The sequence below is a fragment of the Moschus berezovskii genome, chromosome 2 (assembly GCF_049115385.1).
Source record: "Moschus berezovskii isolate FMDL1 chromosome 2, NW_MosBer_1.0, whole genome shotgun sequence".
NCBI lineage: Eukaryota > Metazoa > Chordata > Mammalia > Artiodactyla > Moschidae > Moschus > Moschus berezovskii.
The window spans coordinates 20,343,650-20,365,631 of record NC_142461.1 but is presented as its reverse complement, the minus strand read 5'-3'; the positions used below and the strand labels follow the sequence as shown (position 1 = coordinate 20,365,631).

At 44.5% G+C, this 21,982-nt stretch overlaps 1 non-coding gene and 1 pseudogene across 1 annotated transcript; both read left to right on the top strand.

Moving 5' to 3' along the window:
• Positions 1-1,686: 1,686 nt before the first annotated feature.
• On the top strand, positions 1,687-1,820 carry LOC129538786 (U4 spliceosomal RNA). The gene has a single exon (XR_008682322.1). It is a non-coding gene; the product is annotated as a U4 spliceosomal RNA (small nuclear RNA).
• Positions 1,821-15,664: 13,844 nt separating this feature from the next.
• On the top strand, positions 15,665-18,552 carry LOC129538577 (small cysteine and glycine repeat-containing protein 9 pseudogene; annotated as a pseudogene).
• Positions 18,553-21,982: the final 3,430 nt, after the last annotated feature.

Genomic DNA, 21,982 nt, shown 5'->3' with positions numbered 1-21,982 from the left:
AGTTGACTCACTGGAAAAGAGTCTGATGCTGGGAGGGATTGCGGGCAGGAGGAGAAGGGGACGACCGAGAATGAAATGGCTGGATGGCATCACAGACTCGATGGACATGAGTTTGAGTGAACTCCGGGAGTTGGTGATGGACAGGGAGGCCTGGAGTGCTGTGATTCATGGGGTCGCTAAGAGTCGGACACGACTGAGTGACTGAACTGAACTAAACTGAGTTAAAGAATACCTTTTAGTTTTAGTGGATCATTCTATAATATTGAACTCATTGATGAGTTAAGAACTGGAAGGACCCTTGAGAGGGTCTGAGCTCAGTGATTACAAGGGGGGGAAAACAGTTGTTTAGAGAGGCTTAGTGATTTATGGACAGGCAAATAGCTGCCCTGTGATGTGGACAAAAACAGATTGCACTGCCCATCCTTCCCAGTCAATGCTTGTTCCAAGGTACCAATTCCTGTTTTAAGAAAAAGACGAATAGTGATGCTGGTCACGTGCCCTTAAGGTCTTACCTAGTATTATCCCTTCAATTACCAGTTTGAGCTCACTAAGTTCAATCAATATACATCTTCCATCTTTCACAGCCTCCCGACCCATCCTAGCCCATCAGCCTTACAGCACTCAGGCTATATTCTAACCTCAAGTTTAAAAGGCATCACAGAGCCATCAGTGGTAATTAACAGCCTCCCACGTTGTATTCCCAGAGTTTTATGAACAATTACAGAGCTGGGTGAAATTATTTCCTGGGTGAAAATACTCAGTCCTGTATCCTGTGGCTTTCATTGAGAAAGGTTTGGTGAAGATTTTAGTCCTACCCTCTGCTCCAATACTTTGGCCACCTGATGTGAAGAGCTTATTCATTGGAAAAGACTGTGATGCTGGGAAAGCCTGAGAGCAGGAGGAGAAGGGGGCTACAGGATGAGACAGTTGGATGGCATCACTGACTGAATGGACATGAGTTTGAGCAAACTCCGGGAGACAGTGGACAGGGAAGCCTGGCGTGCTGCAGTCCATGTGGTCGCAAGGAGTCATACTTGACTTAGTGACTCAACAACAAGAACCGCTGGCTCCTGGTGGGTTAATTGTGTGTTCCAGACACCTCTTATGTTCCCCTCAGTGTCTGTTTCTAATTCTTTTTTCTGTGTCAGAGTAGCTCAAAGGGAAAGGAATATCCATGAACACCCTTCTTGATAAATAGTCAAAATAGCCATTTTGAGTATCTTGGGTCCCAGGGAATTAGGCTTATCTCTTTCTTCTTGCCTTGATTTACTCCAAGGTTGTGAAAGTGTTAGTTGCTCAGTCATGTCCATCTCTTTGTGACCCCATGGACCACCAGTCTCCAGAGCTCACCAGTCTCCTCTGTCCATGGAATTCTCCAGGCAAGAATACTGGAGTGGGTAGCCATTCCTTTCTCGAGAGGATCTTCCTGACCCAGGGATCAACCCTGGGTCTTCTGCATTGCAGGCAGATTCTTTACCATCTGAGCCACCTTGAGAGGCTGGTGATTAAACTGAGCAAAGGCCCTACCCCTGGGGCTAGGAGGAGGGGAGTTGGGTGCAGCATGGTCCTCAAGTGGGAGGCAGTGGGAGGCATCCAGGGAAAGTCTTCCCCAGGGAACCTATGTTTCTGGCCTGTTGGAAACCCACTGAAACACTTAGATGGTGGGTGTTATGAAGTATCCACATAAGCTTTGTACACTGGCAGTATCATAGCCAGTGAGGTTTATCCGACGCGCAATTATTGCTAATTGAAGTATCCACATAGATTGGACACTTTAGGTACCTCATTCCAAAGGTTTTCTTTTTTTGTCCAACTGTGGGGCCTATATATTTTTTGTTGGTTGCTCAATTTTGCTTGTATCTAATTACTACACGTCTTTGTAACAGGCAATAAAAAGGGCTTTAGCATGATCTTATATTAGCATGGATTAAAAAAGGATACTTGCTTCCAAGTTGACTTTAACCTCTGAGTTTCCATCATCTTCTCTGGTGACCCCCCAGAAGCAAGGTCACTTGAGCATCCCTTATGAAAATCAGTGATTCAATTGTGTTGTAATGCTATTATGCAGCTTTCCTTTCCCTGGTGTTTAGATGATTTTTTAAAAAGCGTTCCAATTTAAAATCTTTCTGAAAAAAGTGAAAGTCGCTCAGTCATGTCTGACTTTGTAACCCCATGGACTAAACAGTCCATGGAAATCTCCAGGCCAGAATACTGGAGTGGGTAGCCTATCCCTTCTCCAGCAGATCTTCCCAACCCAGGAATTGAACTGGGGTCTCCTGCATTGCAGGTGGATTCTTTACCAACTGAGCTATCGGGAAAGCCCAAAATCTTTCTAGAAGATGCATTTGTGCTTTTGGTTTTCAGCTTTGTTCCTTTATCTTGTGAGTTTTCTGTGAAGAATGTCTTTGGCCAGAAGCTTAAGGGCACGGCTGAATTGCATACTTAGTGTGAAGGAAAGTGTCAGTCTGGGTCTCACCCTCATGCCTCATGTGAGACACTGTTCGATACCCATCATCACTGGCCTTGTAAATGATGTTAAATGTATTCTGGGGGATGTGACCACCTGCTGTCATCCCCTGAAAAGAGGGTGAGGTCATTCGTTCATCACGTGTTAATTGAGGGAAGACTTATACTGTGAAAGGACATGGGATTTTAAAACGCATGGTTCCTGCCTTAGAACTTCAAGGTCTTGTAAACAAGCATGTCCATGATTGTGTCGGTGTTCCAGTGGGATCCTGTAAAAGGCAGCTGCTCGCACAGGTGAGGGAGTAATTGACTCCGTGAATGATGCAGCTGCTGCTAAGTCACTTCAGTCGTGTCCGACTCTGTGCGACCCCATAGACGGAAGCCCACCAGGCTCCCCCTTCCCTGGGATTCTCCAGGCAAGAACACTGGAGTGGGTTGCCATTTCCTTCTCCAATGAAAAAGTGAAAAGTGAAAGTAAAGTCGCTCAGTCGTGTCTGACCCTTAGCGACCCCACGGACTGCAGCCTACCAGGTTCCTCCATCCATGGGATTGTCTAGGCAAGAGTACTGGAGTGGCTTGCCATTGCCTTCTCCAGAATGATGCAGAGGAAGACATAAAAAGCCTCCGGAGCTTTGTTTCTTTAAGTGGGTGTTTGCTGAGGTTGTGCCCAGCATTTTTGTGGGCCCCAGGCACAGCACTGTGTGAGTAGATAGGCAGGTAGGACTCAGCTTTCACGGGGGGGCGGGGGGGGGCGGACAATAAGGGCCAACAGAGAAGCAAAATTCCCTTGTTTATAAACCATACCTGATTGCAGCCATGAAATTAAAAGACGCTTACTCCTTGGAAGAAAAGTTATGACCAACCTAGATAGCATATTAAAAAGCAGAGACATCACTTTGCCAACCAAGGTCCGTCTAGTAAAGGCTATGGTTTTTCCCGTGGTCATGTATGGATGTGAGAGTTGAACTGTGAAGAAAGCTGATTGCCGAAGAATTGATGCTTTTGAACTGTGGTGCTAGAGAAGACTTGAGAGTCCTTTAGACTGCAAGGAGATCCAACCAGTCCATTCTAAAGGAGATTAGTCCTGGGTGTTCATTGGAAGGACTGATGCTACAGCTGAAACTCCAATACTTCGGCCACCTCATGTGAAGGGTTGACTCATTGGAAAAGACTCTGATGCTGGGAGGGATTGGGGGCAGGAGAAGGGGACAGAGAATGAGATGGTTGGATGGCATCACCGACTCTGTGGACATGAGTTTGAGTGAACTCCGGGAGTTGGTGATGGACAGGGAGGCCTGGCATGCTGTGGTTCATGGGGTCGCAAAGAGTCGGACACGACTGAGCGACTGAACTGAACTGAAGTGAACTGAATGGCTCATGATGTTGAACGCCTTTCCATGTGCTTATGTGCCATCTGTAGATCCTCTTTAGTGAGTTGCCTGTTCGTCATTTGCTCATTTTCTAAGTGGCTAGTTGTTTTCTAACCATGGAGTTTTAAGAATTTTTCATATTCTCTGGATACACATCCTTTGCTGGATATGTGGTTTATAAATATTTTCTCTAAGCCTGTAGCTTGTCTCCTCATCCTCTCAACAAGGTCTTTACCAGAGCAAACATTTTTAATTTTAATGTGGTCCAATTTGTCAATTTTTAATTTTACTGTTCTTGTTTTTTGTGTCCAGTCTAAGAACTCTTCATCAAGCCTTGGTTTCCAAAGATTTTTTTCTCTGTTAAAAAATATTCACTGGAAAAATGAGATAGAAATAGTTGACTAGATTCCTATTACTGTGAGATAGTTCTCCAAATCTAGGTGGAAGAAAGCTCCTTTCCCTATACTGATACAGTCCAAAGGCAAATTCAATCATGCACCAGGATCTCCTGGAGGATTTGTTAGAACACAGATTGCTGGCTTCACCCTCTTGACTGTCTTGAGAATATAAACTTCTAACAAGTTCCCATGTGATGCCAATGCTGCTGGCTCAGGAGCTGCACCTTGAGATAGACCAGTGTATTCTAACTCTACTGAAGGCTAAGAAAATTGAGGTCATTGGTTATTGCAAAAAAAAAACAAACCAAGCAACTGAAGACTGTCCTCCGATCTATTAAGGGTTTTGATGAGCAGACTCCTGGATGTTACTTTTAGGTCTACAGTGGACAAGGAGAAACACAAAAGCAGAGAAGGCAGCGGAGATTCCAGCTGTACCCGTGGGAGACGTGAAGAGCCAGGGTGATGCTCCAGTGGGACACGCCAATGGTGGAGAGCGTGGGTTTTCTATACTGAGAGTCCTAAAGGCCAGAGCCATTCTTTGCTCTGAATTGAAAGTTTCCTGTTTCAAGGTAGATGATTCAGTTTCTAAAAATGTAGACTGTGGCACAAAGTCAGTATAGATGAATCCTCCCCCATTTCTAAACCTAGTATAGTCACTGAATCCTTTGATTTTATAGACATTTTCTCTCTCTGTTAGATCTGCATTCCCTTAGTTACACACAAGGAGAATTTTCCTGGGTCTTGCCAGTCAGGTACTCATGGTATGTTCCTGGTGTGGCTTGGCAAAGACTCATGCAGGGACTTTTTATCCCTGTATCACACAGATTTCAAAAATCTTCATCCTTTTGCAATTAATGTGCATAAATAGAGTAGGGAGTGGGTCCTTGACCAGTATCTTAGTTCTGTCTGGCCCACTGACTGTTTTATCCTTCTCATAAGAATAGGGTGAGGAATCGCTTTCAGAACCTGTCAAATACAAAATGAAAACATGTTCACCATTCCCAAGAATAGTATCAGAGTAAAAACAGAGTAGGACCTAAATCTTCAGGGGTAGGCCTAACCTAGGGTCAGTGAGCTTTGAAAGCACCTGAAAACACTGCTCCCAATCCATCTCAACACACCCTGTCATCAGGCTATTGCCGCCTAAGAGCCAGATGCCTGCCTACTTGCCTGAGCTGTTCAGTACCTCTTCCAAAAACCACTCTCTGTGATAAGCCTCTTATGTCAAAAGCCATATACTTCCAATTGAGATTTGAAAAGAAAAGGCAGATTTGGAAACGTATGACATTTGTCTTAAGAGTATCCTCAGGGATGGACTTGACTGATTTAGGTAAAACATCTGTTTTTCTGGAGTGGCAGCAACTCAAGCTGAGTTCATGTTCCTTCAAACCAAGGTGAGAGGGAGGCATTCTTAGAATAGCAACATCCCCAAGGACTTCACTGGGTTCCCTGGTGGCTCAGATGGTAAAGAATAGGCCTGCAAAGCAGGAGACCCGGATTTGATTCCTGGGTTGGGAAGATCCCCCGGAGAAGGGAAAGGCTACCCACTCCAGTATCCTTGCCTGGAAAATTCCGTGGACAGAGAGGCCTGGTGGGCTACAGTCCATCGGGTCGCAAAGAGTCAGACACGACTTAGTGACTACCAAGTTCACTTTCACTGACTTCAAAGAAATGAGGTGTCACAGTGGTATCAGGAGACGGAATGTGGACAAGTCAGGCTGCTCTGAGACCTGCTTGTGATTCTGCCATAAGGCATCTCAGGGCAACTGTGATCGTAAAAGAAGTGAATCTGACAACTGGGGAAATTCTTCCCATCAAGGCTTTCTTTATTTGGCTTGCCCAAATTTATAGACTAGAGAAGGTTCTTTCATAGCAAGACAATTAATAAAAGTTTAAAAAAAAAGATTTAAACATCAATATATGATGCCTTGTTCTATTTATGGTTTCATTTTCACCAGTACAGCGCTGCTGGGCAGAAGAATACAGAAGAAATGGCATATCATGTATGGGCACAACAAAGAATTTCGGAAAAGCAAAAGCGTTTGTGACCATGATTCAGTTTTCAAGTTTGTTCAATATGTGGACTGTCTGCAGTGACTGGGGTGTCTTGTTGGCCCAGTTCTTTCTCTCACCTCGGCAGCAGGGTCTTATGAAATTAAACAGTTTGTGATGTGACAGAAAGGAAAATATCCAGTTACAGCCCTTGAGTGCACACCAGTGACTTCTAGGTCACAGAGAGACGAGGGTTGTAGGAAAGACTTACCACAGACAAGCCCAGTTCCAGCAAATGCTACCAGCGTCTGGGCTAGTCGTAGCAGCAGGTTTGCTTCTGGCTTCTGCTGGCAACAGCCCTTCCCACCACTGCAGCCACATGAGTTGCAGCTGCAGGTACGGCAGTGGCAGCAGACCATGGGGATGCTGTAGCAGCTGGTGCAGCAGCCGACCTGGTAGCATCTGCAGCTGTTGCAGCTGCCATAGCCACTGCCGCAGCCACTATCACAGCCACCACAATTTCCATAACCACAGGTATCAGTAGAGAGGACTCAGGAGAAGAGGGAGGTCTGATGCGTGGCTCTGCTAAGGGGCCATTAAATAGTCCATCTGGGGGCTTGGCACATGGTATGCAGTCACTTCCTTGTTCTTTTGACCAGTTTTTATGGCAGATGTTTATTTCCTGTTTGGTGATAGCTCTGTGGATACATGGAACTTGGTTGTTTTCCAGTTTTAGCAAAATTCACTTCTACTTCACAAATAGAATCATGAAATATTTAATAAAACACTGTTTTCTCAGTATGACTGCCTGAGCATGCAGTTCTCCTGCTGAGTGTTAGACAGTCTAAGTCAAGGCCACCCAAGCTTTCCCTCTGCTCGCACAGATTGGTAAGAGCCTCACAGAGGAAAGAGATCAGTTCTAATCTGATCCATCTTTTACTCTGCTGTACTTAGGATACATTTTATGTACATTATGTCATCTACTCACCCTTAACAAAAAGTAGATTAGATATATAGAGTCTGTTAAAATGGAGTTTTTAGTCAAATAAGCCTAGGAAATGCTGTATATTATGTCTCCATTTGGGAGATGGACAAAGCATCTCAGAAGTAATAAGAAATCCTGGAGGGAAAAAAGCCCTTAAAAAGATTAAAATTCAGCAATAAAGAAATTTCTTACTCATAGAAGAGAAAATGTAATTTAAAAATGAACACTTTCTGAAGAGCAACAAAAATTGGAATATAACAGTGAATAAACCTAATGAAATGCAAGGATCTTGGAGGAATTTATTAAATGTTGAAGCACACAAAAAAATGAAATAAAGACAAAAATATGTTAGGTTTATGAATGGAAAGTCTCAAAAGACATTTTATCCATCTTGCCCAGTCTAAGGGATGCCCGTATATCTGGTAAAACATTATTTCTGGGTGTACTTGTGAGGGAATTTCTAGAAAAGAATTGTATTTGAATCAGTAGACTGAATAAAGATCCATCTTCATGCTTAGGGCTTCCCGGTGGTTCAGTGGTAAAGAATCCACCTGCCAATGCAGGAGGCGTGGATTGGGTCCCCAGGTTTTGAAGATCCGCTGGAGGAAAGGGCAGCCCACTCCAATATTCTTGCCTGGAGAATCCCCTATACAGAGGAGCCTGGCAGGCTACAACTCATGGAGTCGCAAAGAGTGAGACGTGACTAAGTGACTGAGCATGCACACATCCTCATGATGTGTGTGTGTATACACATGTGCAGAGAGAGATATGGATAATAAATGTAGATACAGATATTTTAGGGGAATTGATAGGTCAACAGATATATAGTTAAAGTACAAGGAGGATATAAATTAAGGGGTTACAGAGGACAAAACTTGACATAGGAGAAGCTCATCTCCATTCAGTTCAATTCAGTTCAGTCGCTCAGTTGTGTCCGACTCTGCGATACCATGGACTGCAGCACTCCAGGCCTCCCTGTCCATCACCAGTGTCCAGAGTTTACTCAAACACACGTCCATTGTGTTGGTAATGCCATCAAACCATCTCATCCTCTGTCGTCCCCTTCTTCTCCCACCTTGAATCTTTCCCAGCATCAGGGTCTTTTCCAATGAGTCAGTTCTTCACATCAGGTGGCCAAAGTATTGGAGTTTCAGCTTCAGCATCAGTCCTTCCAGTGAACACTCAGTACTGATTTCCTTTAAGATATACTGGTTGGATCTCCTTGTAGTCCAAGGGACTCTCAAGGGTCTTCTCCAACACCGCAGTTCAAAAGTATGAATTCTTCAGTGCTCAGCTTTCTTTATAGTCCAACTCTCACATCCAAACATGACTACTGGAAAAACCATAGCCTTGACTACACGGACCTTTGTTGGCAAAGTAATGTCTCTGCTTTTTAATATGCTGCCTAGGTTGGCTGTAACATTCCTTCCAGGGAGTAAGCGTCTTTAATTTCATGGCTGCAGTCACCATCTGCAGTGATTTTGGAGCCCAGAAAAATAAAGTCTCTCACTTTCCACTGTTTCCCCATCTATTTGCCATGAAGTGATGGAACCGGATGCCATGATCTTAGTCTTCTGAATGTTGGATTTTAAGCCAACTTTTTCACTCTCCTCTTTCACTTTCATCAAGAGGCTCTTTAGTTCTTCTTTACTTTCTGACATAAGGGTGATATCATCTGCATATCCAAGGTTGTTGATATTTCTCCCTGCAACTTGATTCCAGCTTGTGCTTCATCTAGCCCAGCGTTTCTCATGATGTACTCTGCATATAAGTTAAATAAGCAGGGTGACAATATACATCCCTGACGTACTCCCTTTCCTATTTGGAACCAGTCTGTTGGTCCATGTCCAGTTCTAACTGTTGCTTCCTGATCTGCATACAAGTTTCTCAAGAGGCAGGTCAGGTGGTCTGGTATTCCCATCTCTTTCAGAATTTTCCACAGTTTATTGTGATCCACCCAGTCAAAGGCTTTGGCATCGTCAATAAAGCAGAAATAAATATTTTCTGGAACTCTCTTGCCTTTTTGATGATCCAGGGGATGTTGGCAATTTGATCTCTGGTTCCTCTGCCTTTTCTAAAACCAGCTTGAACATCTGGAAGTTCACAGTTCACATATTGTTGAAGCCTGGCATAGAGAATTTTGAGCATTCATTTGCTAGCGTGTGAGATGAGTACAATTGTGCAGTAGTTTGAGCTTGGGCTTCCCTGGTGGCTCAGAGGTTAAAGTGTCTGCCTGCAATGCGGGAGACCTGGGTTTGATCCCTGGGTCAGGAAGATGCCCTGGAGAAGGAAATGGCAACCCCTTCCAGTATTCTTGCCTAGAGAATCCCATGGATGGAGGAGCCTGGTGGGCTACCGTCCACAGAGTTGCAAAGAGTCAGACCCAACTGAGTGACTTCACTTTCACTGTCACTTTGAGCATTCTTGGGCATTGCCTTTCTTTTGGATTGAAATTAAAACTGACCTTTTCCAGTCCTGTGGACGCTGCTGAGTTTTCCAAATTTGGTGGCATGTTTAGTGCAGCACTTTCACAGCATCATCTTTTAGGATTTGAAATAACTGGAATTCCATCATCTCCTCTAGCTTTGTTCATAGTGATGCTTCCTAAGGCCCAGTTGACTTCACATTCGAGGTTGTCTGGCTCTATGTGAGTGATCACACCATTGTGATTATCTGGGTCGTGAAGACCTTTTTTGTACAGTTCTGTGTATTCTTGTCACCTCTTCTAATTAAAAATGGTGCAAATTAAAATATTTTATACCCATGTTGATCAAAATGTTCAAGACTAATGATACCAAATATTAGTGAGGATGCTGAGTGACTGAAATTGTCATGCACTGTTAGGTGAGAGTGTAAATCACTCTCACGACTTTGTAGAGCAATTCAACAGCATCTGGCCGAGTGGAACATGTGCATTCTTCTGTTTATTCATTTATATCATTGTGGGTTAGTGGAATAATCTTTTCAATGAAATACAATCATTTACTATCATTATTTTGATGCTCAAGCAGTCCCAGATTTTCAGTTCAGTTCAGTCTCTCAGTCATGTTTGATTCTTTGCGACCCCATGAACTGCAGCACGCCAGGCCTCCTTGTCCATCACCAACTCCCGGAGTCCACCCAAACCCATGTCCATCAAGTCAATGATGCCATCCAACCATCTCATCCTCTGTCATCCCCTTCTCCTCCTGCCCTCAATCTTTCCCAGCATCAGGGTCTTTTCCAATGAGTCAGCTCTTCGCATCAGGTGGCCAAAGTATTGGAGTTTCAGCTTCAGCATCAGTCCTTCCAGTGAACAGCCAGGACTGATCTCCTTTAGGATGTACTGGTTGGATCTCCTTGCAGTCCAAGGGACTCTCAAGAGTCTTCTCCAACACCACAGTTCAAAAGCATCAATTCTTCGGCGCTCAGCTTTCTTCACAGTCCAACTCTCACATCCATACATGACCACGGGAAAAACCATAGCCTTGACTAGATGGACCTTTGTTGGCAAAGTAATGTCTCTGCTTTTAAATATGCAGTCTGGGTTGGTCATAACTTTCCTTCCAAGGAGTAAGTGTCTTTTAATTTCCTGGCTGCAGTCAGCATCTGCAGTGATTTTGGAGCCGAGAAAAATAAAGTCAGCCACTGTTTCCACTGTTTCCCCATCTATCTGCCATGAAGTAATGGGACCGGATGCCATGATCTTCGTTTTCTGAATGTTGAGCTTTAAAGCCCACTTTTTCACTCTCCTCTTTCACTTTCATCAAGATTCTCTTTAGTTCTTCTTCACTTTCTGCCATAAGGGTGGTGTCATCTGCATATCTGGCCATACCTGCAAGCTGGCCCCTGTAGCTTTTAAAAATATCTTCACTAGTTTTTGAGCACTGACTTAGGGTCCGGCAGAAGATGTTCAAGGTCTGTATCATGCCTTCCCAGCCTCAGATCTGAAATCAGTCAGTTCAGTTCAGTTCAGTCACTCAGTCGTGTCTGACTCTCCGTGACCCCATGAATCATAGCACGCCAGGCCTCCCTGTCCATCACCAACTCCCGGAGTTCACTCAGACTCATGTCCACAGAGTTGGTGATGCCATCCATCCATCTCATTCTCGGTCATCCCCTTCTTCTCCCACCCCCAACCTTTCCCAGCATCAGAGTCTTTTCCAGTGAGTCAACTCGTCGCATGAGGTGGCCAAAGTATTGCAGTTTCAGCTTTAGCATCAGTCCTTCCAATGAACACCCAGGATTGATCTCCTTTAGAATGGACTGGTTGGATCTCCTTGCAGTACAAGGGACTCTCAAGAGTCTTCTCCAAGAGTCAAGAGTCTTCTCCAACACCACAGTTGGAAATCAGTCATTTCTCCAAAAAGTTTGTCTGTTTTCTTGGAGATTGGTATTTAGCATCCAAGAGCTAGGGGCTAGGTGTGCTCACTGCTGAGATGGTTTTTGGTACTCACAGTTTGGCTGTAACACAACATAGGTGTTCTTCCACAACATGGCACTCTACAAGATCATGCAGTAAAAACCACAGGGCTGTGGGTTTGGGGAAGAGCACTCAAAAACTTCATCAGTGACTTGTTTATAGAGTTGAAACAATAAAAATTGTGCACAATTTTACACGTTATCTGTTTAAAAAGTATAAATTCTATAATAAAAAGGTCTTTTGTTTGTTTAGTCAGTAAGTCATGTCCTACTCTTTTGTGACCCCATGGAGTGTAACCTACCAGGCTCCTCTCTTTCCATAGGATTCTCCAGGCAAGAATACTGGGGTAGGTTGCTATTCCCTTCTTCAGGGGATCTTTCCGACTCAGGGATCAAGCCCACATCTCCTGCGTTGCAGGCAGATTCTTTACTGCTGAGCCATGAGGAAAGCACAATAAATATGGGATTTTACCTTGGAAAAGACCTAAACCTTGCTTTTGGAAGTGGCCCTGAGAAAGGTTGCAGCTTGTGTTATTGTCAAGTGGTACAAGAGGGTATATCCAAAATAGGAGGGAAAGTTGTATTTGCAGGTGTGGATGAGTGATGCTCTTAACCCATAGGACACACAGGTGGTTGTTTGAAGTGTGTGTATGCGCATGTGTTAGCTGGGTGCAGCTTTTTGTATTTACCTGGTGTTTTTCAGGCACAGAATCCCACATAAACAAACACAAAATTTACTCAATACGCAAATCTTTCCCTAACATATCTAACTCCTTGGAACAAATATTTTTTCTAGCTTTATTGAGATATAATTTAAAAATCAGTTGTTATTTATAGTTAAGGTATATGATGTGATGATTTATTATATGCATATATTATGGAATGATTACCATAATTAAGTTAATTAATACATCCATCACCTTGCATAGTTACCTTGTGTGTGTGTGTGTGTGTGTGTGTGTGTGTTGAGAATGCCATTCACGGTGGCAGTGGTGCTAATAGCCTTAACTCCTGTCTCTCCTTCTTCTCCTATGACAACAGCATTTCCTCCTATTTTCCCTGCTGTCATTCTTACCCTTCCTTTATAGAATGTAATGGAGCTACAACCAAAACAGGACAAAAAAGTCATCTTTAAAAATGAGTAGAATTTTGATGGTGGAAGAAGGCATTTTCAGCTAAAAGCATAGCCACAAGGGAGGTATGGGAGTATAAAAGTTCAAGGTGTGACCATGTGGCTGGGGTGTTTCTTTCATGGGAGAAAAAAAGGTCTGCGTCACAGGTGTGATCTAGTGTTGCCTGCCTTCGCCACCTTTGCTCTGTTGATACTGTTCCTTCATGTGTGTGTTACTGCCTGAGTCCTGCCTGTTTCATTGTTTTTGTCTTCCTTTCATTTCTGTCACTGGCTGCAGTTGGAATCAAACTCAAACTTGGCTGCTCTGTTCAAAAGTCAGTGTTCAAGAGACAAGGGTTGATGGAAAAAGAGAGATGCTTTATTTAGGAAGTAGGCAACCCTGAAGAGATGTTGCACTGCTGCTGCTGCTAAGTCACTTCAGTCGTGTCCGACTCTGTGCGACCCCATAGACGGCAGCCCACCAGGCTCCCCCATCCCTGGGATTCTCCAGGCAAGAACACTGGAGTGGGTTGCCATTTCCTTCTCCAATGTGTGAAAGTGAAAAGTGCAAGTGAAGTCGCTCAGTCATGTCCGACCCCTAGCGACCCCATGGACTCCAGCCCACCAGGCTCCTCCATCCATGGGATTTTCCAGGCAAGAGTACTGGAGTGGCTTGCCGTTAGTGTTCCCCAAACCATCTTCAAATTCCCCATTAGGGGGAAAAGGGAAAATCAGGAAGTTGCAGGGGAGTGTGGACAGGGACTACGTGCAGAACAGCATGGTCAGCTCCAACAATCATCCTGAAACTCAGGTGATGGTCAGCGTTATCTTGCTTGTTTTAGGTGCAGTTGATCTTTAACTCGAAGGTTGGTCTGTGTCCATTTCCTTGAAGCTAGTTCTTGGAACTGTGCAAGCCTCAGATTCTGTACTGCTCAAGCTGGAGCTTATATCATGGCTACAGTCTGGTCATCACGAAGTTAGCCTTTTCCCTCTGGTGGTAATTTTAGTGTCTGCAGAACTCAGGATTGTGCATCAAACCCTCTTATCTATGTTCTTCAGGTAGGAACTAAAGATTCTGTGACTCTGATATGGCTGATCTGCTGTTTAAATTGTCACCAGTTCTCCTGACCCAACTATCTTTTGTTACTACATGTTCACATCCTTCTAATCATTAACTCTTGGAGGCCTGGAAGACTACAGCTTTTCTATATACAAGAGACAGGTGGAGAACATGGGGTGGGGGTCTGTTCCAGGAAATCTTAAGAACCTGCTCAGTTACATTTATAAGTGCTTAGTACTGTGTTCAGTACCTAGTGCTTGTACCATGAAGATTAACTATTACTCCAGGGAGTGAGTGAATGAAAGTCACTTAGTCTTGTCTGACTCTTTGCAACCCCATGGACTATACAGTCCATGGAATTCTCCAGGCTAGAATACTGGAGTGGGTAGCCTTTCCCTTCTCCAGGGGATCTTCCCAACCCAGGGAGCAAACCCAGGTCTCCCGCATTGTGGCGGATTCTTTACCAGCTGAGCTACAAGGGAAGCCCAAGAATACTGGAGTGGGTAGCTTATCCCTTCTCCAGCCAATCTTCCCGACCTAGGAATCGAGTCAGGGTCTCCTGCATTGCAGGCAGATTCTTTACCAACTGAGCTACCAGGGAAGCCTGTTAGTAATGGTATTAATTTCCAGCCTATCTCTTCTTTGATAGTCTTGAGTCCCCCTGGAACTCTGGACAGAGGATTAGGCGGTAAGGGTCAATTGAAACCAGATTGTTGAGGGCATTGAATGCTCTGCTGGTGAGTCTCAGCTTTATTTTAAAGACGAAGACAATCACAGGATTGTTGAGTGGGAAAAGCATTAGAAAATATCGTTAGAAATGCTGTTAGAGAATATGGCAGCATGTGGTAACTATTTTAATATAGAAGCAATAAAATTCCATAAAGTGGCATAAAGATGTGTCCTTGATGAAGCGAAAATCAATAGTTGGGAACATTTTTACGTAGCTTGTTTCCACAGGGAGCTAAGTTTCTGAATCTTTGCTCTAGCAGTCCTTGAAGTGTGATTCTGGCACCCTTGGATTATCTTCCTTTTTCAACTGCCTGTCTGTGTGAGACTGTTAGTTTTCTTTATTTGCTTCAACAAGAACAACATAGTACGTTGGAGTCAATACAGAAGTAGATGTGACTGCCCAGCCAACGCTAAGCCGTCTTTTAAGCCAGACATTAAAGAGATCAGCAGAAATGTAAAACTAATGCTGCTGTGCTCAATAAATACTTTCCTTTGTTTGGAAAGTGTTTTTGTCCCCAGAATGTGTTATTTTATGTAAACAAGTAGTGGGATTGTATTGTTATTTTAAAATGAATTCATAATTAAGTATTAACAATGTCTTAGTATTAATTTCTAATATAGTAAGTAGCAATAGATACCAGTCATACCACAAGAGCTCTTTGGGGTCATAAATACTTTTTAAGAGCAAAATGGGTCCCAAGACCAAAAAGTCTGAGAACTGCTGTTCTACCCTTTCCATTCCCTGTGGTCAACATTTTTCTGAATTCACCATAAGAATCTGAACTTGGGACTGTCCTGGGAGCTCTCTCACCTGAGGAGTGAAGGCAAGCAGGGCTTTCTAGCTGAGAGTAGGCTCCGTGGTCTGTTGAGAGTCACATGACCTGTTGAAGCTCTGAGAAGATCTACAGTCAAAACATCCGGTTAGCTTTATGTAAATGGATTACTTTTCAAACATAACTGAATCTCTTTTTGTGTTGTTGTAAGTTTTAACTTCCTGTGGAACTAGTGTTCTACCAAACACATTTTGGGAAACCCAATGTTAAGTATGGGATCTTCCCTGGTGTCTCAGACCATAAAGAATCTGCCTGCAATGCGGGAGACATGGGGTGGATCCCAGGGTCAGAAGATCCCCTGGAGAAGGAAATGGCAACCCACTCCAGTATTCTTGCCTGGAGAATCCCATGGACAGAGGAGCCTGGCAGGCCACAGTCCATGGGGTCTCAAAGAGTCGGACAGGACTGAGCGACTAACACTTTCACTTTCTTTTTTCAACATTGAGTATAGCCCTTCTGTAGTCAAGGATCTAATGTGAGTACTGAGTTGACACTGCTGAAGTCAACCATCAGAGGACAAGGTCTTTTGGGCGACAGAGAAGTTTCCTAGGGCTTGTGAACTCGCATCTCATCTCTCTTGTCACCTGCTCTATGATTAAGTCTGGACCTACATATGTGACTCACGCAAGAAGTATTAATTACAAGACAGAAATGTGAGGGTTAGGAGGTCCTGTAGATGGATCTGGGCTTCCCCACAGAGAGGCTGATTTTTATAATTTGCTGAGCAAGTTCACCATTTGCAATCAGAGCTTCTATCCCTGGTTAGAGAAACAGACATATCCGCTCATTTATATATGTGTGGATCTATGGCTTTCAGACTGATGATGGCAACAGCCATGTTGAAAGTTACCTTCTTTATTTAAGGTTCTGTACTCTCTTTCTCCTACTGAAAAGACTCCTAGGAGTTTTCTCTGGAGAGGTGACAGGAAATACACGGTTCCCCTGGGAAAATATTAGTGACTCAGGAAAACGCCAGTGGGCAGGAAGGTATTCCCAGTTTACCTATGCTAACACTGGCTGTATTTGAAAACAGGGACAGGTCCTTTGCTAAATGCTCCCACTGGGTGAAACAAAGGTAAATTTAGCTAAACTGAAGAGTTGTGACTTAATGAGATAAACGGTGTCTAGAAGGAAAATGAGCAGGAGGAGGCAGAGGTTTTCCTAGAGAAAAGGAAGCAAACAATTCCAAGGAAGTGGTCATGTGTCTTCCTGCTCCTGTCCCCAGGGCTGGTATATAAGGGTCCCCTCTGGCAGAAGGTGACATCTGACCTCCCTGCCCTCCTGAGTCTCCCTCCTCACCTCTCCTGAGTCCTCTCTACTGACTCCATGGGCTGCTGTGGTTGTGGAAGTTGTGGTGGCTGCGGTGGTGGCTGTGGCAGTGGCTGTGGTGGTGGCTGCGGTGGTGGCTGTGGTGGTGGCTGTGGCAGCTGCAACAGCTGCAGATGCTACCGGGTGGGCTGCTGCACCAGCTGCTGCCCCTGCTGCTACGGCTGCTGTGGGGGCTGCTGCAGCGTCCCCGTGGTCTGCTGCCACCGCCGCACCTGCAGCTGCAACTCGTGTGGCTGCGGGGGTGGGAAGGGCTGTTGCCAGCAGAAGAGCTGCTGTCAGCAGAAGTGCAGCTGCCAGAAGCAATGCTGCCACTAGGTGACCGCCCGGCTCCACCCAGGAGCTACGGAGGACACGCCCTCTCCTACTGGTAAGGCTACTTCACCCTCTTCGGTCCATTTCTTTCCCCTAAAACCTCCATCACCAGCTTTTCTTCTCCTTCCTGTGCTCCGTGTCTTGTCCTTCTGGGATCTTCCTTTGCCCACAAACCACGTATCATGGCAGGAAACAAATATACTGCGAAGAACTGATGACAAGATAGCTGGGCAAAGCCCAAGTTTGCAGAGAACCCTCATTTACAGATAAACCCTAGGATATTTGATTGTGTTGTTTAATCGTTCAACCCATTCAGGCCCAAATTTGGGTCATTTTGGCGTTTCCTGCCTGTGTGGATTCTTTTCCACTGCTGTGTGTGTACACTTGCTGTTTTACACTGTCTAATAAAATGACTCAATGCCCAAGGAAAACTGTTCACTAGTCACATGTATCATTAATTCCTTTGTTGGTGTGGCGTCTCCCGCTCCCACTTGCAGAACCGTTTATCAGCTGATTATGTGTGTTTATCAGCCCAGCTCCCTCTGATGCTGCCTCGTAATGACTCTTTTCCTGGGGTATCTCGGTGCTCAGACTCGCCCAAGGCTTTTCCAGGGTGGGAACTGGTGGTGGTGGTGGGTCTTGGTTTCTTTTGTAAAATCTAGGAGATGAAAAATGCACCCCAAAGGAAGGCAGAACTCACATAGCCCCCCTATCCTGCAGAGACGGGTGGTTTCTGAAGAGCCTGGGAATTCCTGGCCTGGGTGATCAGCTTGAGTGCCTGAGGATGGTTTTGCAAGGCTCTTGCTCTTGCTGATGTCCTTGGTCTTGCCTCCCACAGCAGTGTATTCTTTCTCTGCTTCTGTCGATTTTGTGCGGTAGACTCACCGGGCCAGCAAATTTGGAAAACTCAGCAGTGGCCACAGGACTGGAAAAGGTCAGTTTTCATTCCGGTCCGAAAGAAAGGCAATGCCAAAAGTGTTCAAACTACTGAACAATTGCACTCATCTCACACAGTAGTAAAGTCATGCTCAAAATTCTCCAAGCCAGGCTTCAACAATTCGTGAACAGTGAATTTCCAGATGTTCAAGCTGGTTTTAGAGAAGGCAGAAGAATCAGAGATCAAATTGCCAACATCCGTTGGATCATCAGAAAAGCAAGAGAATTCCAGAAAAATGTCTATTTCTGCTTTATTGACTACGTCAAAACCTTTGACTGTGTGGATTACCACAAACTGGGAAATTCTTAAAGAGATGGGAATACCAGACCACCTGACCTGCCTCTTGAGAAACCTGTATGCAGGTCAGGAAGCAACAGTTAGAACTGGACATGGAACAACAGACTGGTTCCAAAAAGGGAAAGGAGTACATCAAGGCTGTATATTGTCACCCTGCTTATTTAACTTATATGCAGAGTACATCATGAGAAATGCTGGGCTGGACGAAGCACAAGCTGGAATCAAAATTGCCAGGAGAAATATCAATAACCTCAGATATGCAGATGACACCACGCTTATGGCAGAAAGCAAAGAAGAACTAAAGAGCCTCTTCAGTTCAGTTCAGTTCAGTCACTCAGTCGTGTCCGACTCTCCGCGACCCCATGAATCACAGCGCGCCAGGCCTCCCTGTCCATCACCAACTCCCGGAGTACACTCAAACTCATGTCCACAGAGTCGGTGATGCCATCCAGCCATCTCATTCTTGGTCGTCCCCTTCTCCTCCCGCCCCCAACCTTTCCCAGCATCAGAGTCTTTTCCAGTGAGTCAACTCATCGCATGAGGTGGCCTTCTCCACTGATCTCCGGTAGCATACTGGGCACCTACTGACCTGGGGACTTCCTCATTCAGTATCCTATCATTTTGCCCTTTGATACTGTTCATGGGGTTCTCAAGGCAAGTATACTGAAGTGGTTTGCCATTCCCTTCTCCAGTGGACCACATTCGGCTGTGGTCCATGTGATCAGATCAACTAGTTTCCTGTGATTATGATTTCTTGATGAAACTGAAAGAGGAGAGTGAAAAAGTTGGCTTAAAGCTCAATATTCAGAAAACTAACATGATAGCATCTGGTCCCATCACTTCCTGGTAAATAGATGGGGAAACAATGTAAACAGTGAGAGACTTTATTTTGGGGGGTTCCAAAATCACTGCAGATGGTGACTGCAGCCAGGAAATTAAATGATGCTTGCTCTATGGAAGAAAAGCTGTGACCAACCTAGACAGCATATTAAAAAGGCAGAGACATTACTTTGCCAGCAAAGGTCCATCTAGTCAAGGCTATAGTTTTTCAGTAGTCATGTATGGATGTGAGAACTGGACTATAGAGAAAGCTGAGAGCCGAAGAATTGATTGTTGGAGAAGAATCTTGAGAGTCTCTTGGACTACAAGGGGATCCAACCAGTCCATCCTAAAGGAAATCAGTCCTGAATATTCATTGGAAGGACTGATGCTGAAGCTGAAACTCCAATACCTTGGCCACATGATGTGAAGAGCTGACTCATTTGAAAGGACCCTGATGCTGGGAAAAATTGAGGGCAGGAGGAGAAGGGTACGACAGAGGATGAGATGGTTGGATGGCATCACTGACTTAATGGGCATGAATTTGAGTAAGCTCCAGGAATTGTTGATGGACAGGGAGGCCTGACTTGCTGCAGTCCACGGGGTTGCAAAAAGTTGGATACGACTGAGTGACTGAACTTTACTTCTTCTTGTTAGTTTGGAATTGCTTATTAATAGAAACACATTTCTATGCATCACCTATGTAGCCTGGCACATAACAGAGGTTCCACAAATATTTGTTGATTTGGTTTGCTTTTGCTCAAGTGTTTTTCTTTTTTAAAAAAATGACTTTAAAGTTTATTATTATTATTATTGGCCACATTGCAAGGCATGTGGGACCTCAGTTTTCTGAACAGGGATTGAAAGAAACTGTGCCCCCTGCATTGGAAGGGCAGAGACGCAGCCACTCGACCTCCAGGGAAGTCCCTAAAGTGTTTATTGTAAGCAGGAAGTTAATTGATAGATATGCTACCCAATTGCCTATATTTAGGTCAGCAGCACCTGGTTATTTTTAACTGTTATGCTTACATATTGGGAGCCATGCTTTATGTAGGCATTTGTGCTACTGATTAATGGGTCACACGTTTGAATGCCCTGTGGTTTTCAATGACCTTTGTCATACAAGTTGGCTGAATGGGGTTTGGGATTGTTGTCTGTCCCCACAGAGTGGGGCCAAGTTGATGTCTCTGTATGTAGGTGAATTGAATGTGTTTTGATTATTGCCCAATGTTATTTTTTCTGAGTTTGGTTAAAAATATTCAAGAAAAGCAAAGAATCCATTATATGGCATCTGTTTGGAAGTCTAATTTAGTCTTCAGGTAGTTATAGGGACTCTTGCATTCTTTTGCAATGCAAGGTCTTGTTAGGATTAAAAATGATGGTCCAGGATCCATGGGTGACCTTGGTGTACTGTGAGTCCTTATTTCTTTAGCCTCTGCCTGCTTTTTCTCAATGTATAATCCTTCCATCACCTCTTTGACTCTGTGAAGTGTCCCTGACACACCTTTTAGCCACATACCTCAGCTTCTGGTCTTTCCTCTAGGACAGTGTGCATACCCTCTTTATATGCACAAAATGGAAAGTCTCTTGAATAACCACAGATTTTTATCACTTTTACGCCCACGATGTCACTGACACCAGTGAGTGTCCAGCTTGAACTTCAGCTTCACTGGTCTGGAGGTGCTGATGTGTCTGGTGAGGTTTAGAGAAATGGTAAAGGGGGATTGCCAGGAGCCCCTTGAGATGAAGACTGAGGAGTGTTTAAACAAAAACCAAAGCAAGTAGAGTTATTTAGTTTTTTTAATTGGAATATAATTGGTTTACAATGTTGTGTTAGTTCTGCTGTACAACAGTGTGGACCAACTATACACATACATATATCCCCTCCCTCGCCAACCTCTCTCCCATCTCTATCTCCATCACACCCTCTAGGGTCACAGAGCACCGAGCCGGGCTTCCTGAGCTTTACAGCAGCTTCCACTAGCTACCTATTTTACATAGGGTAGTGTATATATATATCAATCCTAATCTTCCAGTTCATCCCACCATCCCCTTCCCTGCTGTGTCAGTAAAGTTATTTTAAAGGAAAGGAGTCAGACAGTGAAGCTTGAAAGCTATGACAACCAGACAGCGTATTAAAAAGCAGAGACATCACTTTGTTGACAAAGGTCCATCTAGTCAAAGCGATGGTTTTTCCAGTCAGTAGTCATGTACACATGTCAGAGTTGGACCATGAAGAAGGCTGAGTGCTGAAAAATTAATGTTTTTGAATGGTGTTGCTAGAGAAGTTTCTTGAGAGTCCCTTGGACTGCAAGGAGATCAAACCAGTCAACCCTAAAGGAAATCAGTCCTGAATATTCATGAAGGATTGATGCTGAAGCTGAAGTTTTAATACTTTGACCACCTGATGTGAAGAGCCAACTCATTAGAAAAGACCCTGAGGCTGGGAAAGACTGAAGGCAAAAGGAGAAGTAGGCCATGGAGGGTGAGATGGTTGGATGGCATCACTGACTCAATGGACGTGAATTTAAGAAAACTCTGAGAGATAGTAAAGGACAAAGGAGCCTGGTGTGCTGTAGTTCATGGGGCTGCAGAGAATCGGACACTGTTCCGTTCCGTCGCTCAGTTGTGTCCGACTCTATGCGACCCCATGGACTGTAGCCTACCAGGCTTCTCCGTCCATGGGATTCTCCAGGCAAGAATACTGGAGTGGGTTACCGTTTCCTTCTCCAGGGGATCTTCCCGACCCAGGGATCGAACCCGGGTCTCCCGCATTGGAGGCAGACGCTTTAACCTCTGAGCACCAGGGAAGCCCAAACTAAACAACAGCAGTGAAGCTTGATTTTATGACAGTGCCCGTTACTGGAGAGCTTTTGAGTAGTCTAAGTCATGGACCTATAATAGTTGTATCCCACTATGGACTTGAACCTGATGATGCAGAAA